The sequence below is a fragment of the Macrobrachium nipponense genome, chromosome 11 (assembly GCF_015104395.2).
Source record: "Macrobrachium nipponense isolate FS-2020 chromosome 11, ASM1510439v2, whole genome shotgun sequence".
NCBI classification, from domain to species: Eukaryota; Metazoa; Arthropoda; class Malacostraca; order Decapoda; family Palaemonidae; genus Macrobrachium; species Macrobrachium nipponense.
In genome coordinates this window covers 43,493,089-43,498,782 of record NC_061087.1, presented here as the reverse complement: position 1 = coordinate 43,498,782, position 5,694 = coordinate 43,493,089, and the positions used below count along the sequence as shown (strand labels likewise).

Below are 5,694 nucleotides of genomic sequence, written 5' to 3'. Positions count from 1 at the left end.
TACCCAGTAGTAAATGGAAAACGTATTCATTTACATTATGGCCTTTGCGCTTTTGTATCCATAGTCAGTCCAACTTTCTTGAGTGTAATTGAAACTGATTTCTTTTCTATGAATTCGTTCAAAACGTTTCATAAAGATATATGTATAAAATCATTATAAACATCTTGAACGTGAACCTTCTACCCTTTTTTAAACAATAAAATGTCCCGTCCAGGGAGATGTTTCCCTGATTGGCTTTCCAGCGGCAAACTTTTCCTGTTTCGCAATGGTTTGCGTCAGTCGTGGGTTACTTTCTAAAGAGGAGACTTCCTAGCCAAGACATTCCCCTTCCCTTACTCTTCAGTTAGGAGCCGTCGCAAGCACACTCCTCCTCCTACCTGCCTGCATCTCCCACTCGGCGGAAATCGCACCTTTGCTTTGGTGACCTCTGCAACTCTTGCTCGTCCCCGCTGCGCCCACCAAACTCTGAAGAGCCTTCCTTCCTCTCCCCCGCAGGACAAGGTACCAGATAGATGTTCATTATTTGCCATCCCACTTATGCACATGTACAAACACGCGCAATCGTATATAAAACCTACGCTTTGAATATATATATATATATATATATATATATATATATATATATATATTATTATATATATATATATATATATATATATATATACATATATCATATAGATATATATATATATATATATATATTATATATCATATATATATATATATATATATATATATATATAATATATATATATATCATCTATTTATATATATGTGTGCGTGTACGCGCGCTCATGTGTGTTTATATATTTATATATATTTATATTTTATATGTATATGTATAGTATATATATATATATATATATATATATATATTATATATATATATATATATCTATATATAACTTATTATCTTTGTATATGTTAACCATTAACATTTTAGTTTAAAGAACATTTTAATTATTAATTTTGTTGGTTATGAATTTTACATTTTTTCTACTATTGTCACCTCACGTTGAATGTTATCTCTGTGCCCATATATGTATTTTATCATTATCAATTTTAATATTTTTTATAAAAAAGATTTGCCCTAAAAATGTAGCTGAGATGCGTAGTGACGTCGGCGTTAAGCATAATCAACTATGAAATGTACTTTGCTTTCCCTAGTTACATCGAGGATATATATATATACATGTATATATATATATATATATATATATATATATATATATATATATATATATATATATATATATATATATATATATATATATATATATATATATATATATATATATATATATATATATATAGTATATACATATATATATATATATATATATATATATATATATATATATACTATATACATATATATATATATATATATATATATATATATATATATATATATATATATATATATATAATATATATATATATATATATATAAACTTTATCACTTGCACATTAATTGTTCTGTGCATTAATACAATAACTAACAGGACCTCAAAGAATAAGGGTGTTAAAAGTCACAGATCAAATTTGACTGATATATAATCGTGAAGAGGCAACAGACTTACAAAAGTGCTATGTAATCAACAGAGAAGACTGACAGTTAATGAAAAGATCGAATTGGAAGAAGTCATTCAAATGTGACCAGGAAACAAGCGGCTTAAATCTTTAGTGTCCACTACATATTCAAAGACCGTTACCTTACAAGATATGAGAACAATGAAGGAAAAAGCAAAGGCTATTGGAAATTTTTCCGAAATGGCGGATTTCTTTTTATGAATAGGGGAGATGAAGGGACGTGGAAAAGTAAATATTACAGTTGACCAACACAGTGTCATTGAAATGATCTTTTGCAACTAACGAACGACATGATTGCCATGCATAGAAAATTCCCAGAATTTATTTGTATTGATGGAACTTACAAAGTGAATCAAAATTTTCCACTTTACGTAATTCTTGTGCAAGATAATTTGGGTCGAGGAAAATCCGTATTCTATGCTTTTTAGGAAGAGAGACAAGTGAAATTATCCAAAATGTTCTTCAAATTTTTTTTGAAATGATAGAAGGTGTTAGCCATACGAAAAATATAATGCTAGTTAAAGATCAGAATAAAATAGAAGTAGTTAAAACAGTAGTTCCAGATGTTACTGTGCTACTTTGTAACTTTCACGCTCTAAAATAGTTTAAGAAGAGGGTTTCAGAACCAGTTCTCAATGCTAATAAAAGGAATGAAATATTCTGTACTCTTAAATCACTAGTGTATGCAAGAATGAGACAATATTCAATGAGTTGCTAGAAAAGTTAAATGAAGAAAATACTGAAATGCATCAGTAGGTGGTTGTTAATTGGGTGACATGCAAAGAAATGTGGCCGGGTTACCTAACGAGTAACATATCAACTTTTGGTTACGACACGAATAATATATATAATCGAACCGACTCAGAGAACGGGATCCTGCAACCTCTGTTTTCTGCTTCTCCTACGGTGGCAGATTGCATCCGTCAAATTTGTTTCTAAAATGACTTGCTTGGTGACGAAAGGCGTTATCATCAATTTCTCAGTTAGTGCACTGTGGTGGAATATGGTATAAGTGACTTCAAAGAACTTTATGACATGTTTACTGAACATGTTTGCAAGAACGTGTATATACAGTAAAAGTCAACAAATCCTACCATACAGTAACTATCGAGGAATTAGAGTACGCTCGTACATATACTTTCCATTCCCAACATCAACTGCCTTTTCGTCATACTGTGGCTTTAGTTTGTTATCCGAACGAAGACGTCAAAAAGCTTGAATTAAACTTCCATTGGCAAAAATGTAATTGTCATCCCACCCCAAACAAACCTCTACAAGCCAAAGAATACGTGTGAACTTCGGAGCCAGAGGAAGCCTTTGCATTCTCAAGACACTCTTCAGCGCTTGACATGTCTTAACAACTTGTGGTACAACCATGCATTTAGAACGGTTATAAACATCGAAACACAATGATAATTCCTGGCAAAGAACGAAAAAATAAAGTAAGTTTCTTTTATCAAAATGTTCCTAGTAAATCTACAACACAATTAGCAGCAGAGTTTGCAACTAAGGTCCAGGACCCCCTAAATAATGACCTTGACGTCAGTATTTGCCAGGAGAACATCATAAAAATCATTGCCTGACCAAGATGAAACCCTGGAACCATCTCTCAACAAATGCGAAAAAGTTGTAAAATGTCGAAGTCGACAGAAGGAATCAAACAATAATAGTGCGATTTCATTCAAGTTCTAAAAAACGGAGGCAAACAGCAAACTTGGTGAAAGTAGCAGAGCTAAGAAATCAGTGGGGATTGAATCAAATATGCAACAGAAATGAATAAAAGCCATACATCTTTATTGTAAATGGAATAAAGTGCTATCCTTATGTGAAGTAATTGCAACTTTATTCTTTCATTTTAATCAGTGTTTTATTATCCCATTGTAATAAAAAAACGGAATGTACATTTTAGCAAATAAAATTAGATCGTTTAATGAGTTTTATTAACGATTCTAATATATGTAACAGTCGAGACGTTCTGAATTTACGAAAGACATGTTTTAGATTTCCGGGCGCAAATAACAGTGTTTTATTATCACCCCCAGGTGAAAATACCTACGCCCTATCTATCTATCTATCTTTCTATATATGTATACATGTAGATTTATACACACATACATACATAAATACATACATACACACACATATATATATATATATACTATATATATATGTATCATACTATATATATATATATATATATATATAAATATATATATAGTTATAATTCTTTATTTCCTACGTTTCGTAATAACTTGATTACATCGCTTGTCTCTTGATATATATGATATATATATGCACGCACAAATATATACTACCACGTTTGCCGCACGTAGTCATATGAATGAATCCAATTCGCTCTTCCTCGGAAATAATATAGTATATGAAAATATTTTATATCCAAGGTTGTGGGAATTGGATATTAAAAGACATTTGTAGCTTAATGTTTAATGTTCGTAAATGAATCACGGTGATGTGATAAAATATATCATATGTATATATATATATATATCTATGTATACATATATATGGAAACATACATATATATGTGTATATATATATATATATATATATATATATATATATTATATATATATATAGCAACATGTAAAACTTAGGTCTTCGAGGTGTATTGATAACGTTGACTTCGAGCGGAGTTGCACTCTATCCCGACGGAGTGTCAAAGTATCGCCCCCCCTCTCCCCCCCCACCCCCCCCCCCCCCCCCCCCCCCCCCCCCCCTCTCTCTCTCTCATACACAACCCACAATTCATAATTACCTAAGGTCGCAAATCAGACCCAGAAATATATAATATAAAAAGACATTATTTGTAAATAGCAAACGATCAACTAAATAAGTCAAGTTCTGAAACTTTAGCTTCTAAACAGAACACGATGAAAACTCCAAATAGCGCCAACGAAAAAATAATAATTCAAAACAGGAAACCAAAATAAAACTGGGAATTAGACCAAATCATCTACATGCCTTTCTCTCCAGTAATTAACTGAACATCTTAGTCCAAAGATATACAGTTATTCATAAAAATTTTCACCATTCAAAATATACAACTAATGGTCATAGTTCGTTAAACGTTTGTACTTCCCGTTTCCCATTATTAAGGACTTCCAGATCTATTCTGGGAAAGAAGGAAGCCCACATAAATAATTTGCAAATAAAATAAAAATAATAATAATCGATTATCCTGAAGTAAAAGTCACACGTGAAAGATAACACTTCTGAAACAAGCGTTTAAGATGTAAAAAGACAAAGATACACTTGGGCATGGATGTGAGTATACTTACCCTTTTCAGCAGGAACCACACACACTATACTCGGTTTTTTTCCATTTGTCCACCAGCGTGTGGTGTTTGCGTATGGTAACACTGCGTCCCGGGCTTTAGTTATTAAAACATTTTTCAGTTGCAAATGTACACCAGATATCCTTTTATTTACCTCAAACTTACACATAGCGTAACTATCTAAAGCCCGGGACGCAGTGTTACCATACACAAACACCACAGGCGGGTGGACAGATGGAAAAAAAACAGAGTATAGACAAAGAGAAGTCCATGTCGACTGCCATGAGCGTCCCGCAAGTTGTGCCCAATCATCCCTCAGCTTGCATGATATCATATAGTGGAACAGTCACTCACACACTCGCATACAGTTAATAGTCTCACCCATGAAATCCGATCAAAACCAGATCGGAAGTGTATCTACTTCCGCCCATGTACAAACACACATACCCCATTAGGACACTTTGAATGAACAGTAAAACCTGTTCCTAGAGATAAGTGAACACACGATGGCTCCTCGGATGGACTAACAAGTCTTTGAAACATCCTAATCCTTGTAACTCCTTGTCACTCCATGCCCTTGGTCGCGGATGCACGAGCGAGCTGATCTCACATCGCGCCAACTCCAAAAGTGATGAATCCTATGTTACGAAATCCCGCTCTGTCTCTCCGAGATTCTGCTATCCTCTCCACAGTGCCGCAAAAATTATGAGAGTACAAGAATTGAAGCGTTTGATTGGCAGTGATAAAGTAGATTCTCGTGATAGGATCCAGCTGAAAGTGTTTAATAATAAGACAATCGAAACTT

At 33.0% G+C, this 5,694-nt stretch overlaps 1 protein-coding gene across 1 annotated transcript in view; it reads left to right on the top strand.

Annotated features, from left to right (window-relative positions):
- The first annotated feature begins 340 nt into the window (after positions 1-340).
- LOC135205697 (uncharacterized) overlaps positions 341-5,694 on the top strand; it is an 82,330-nt gene continuing 76,976 nt past the window's right edge. Inside the window, exon 1 of the mRNA XM_064236672.1 lies at positions 341-501. The gene's annotated coding sequence lies outside the window, so the exon portion shown is untranslated. The remainder of the gene's footprint in view (positions 502-5,694) is intronic.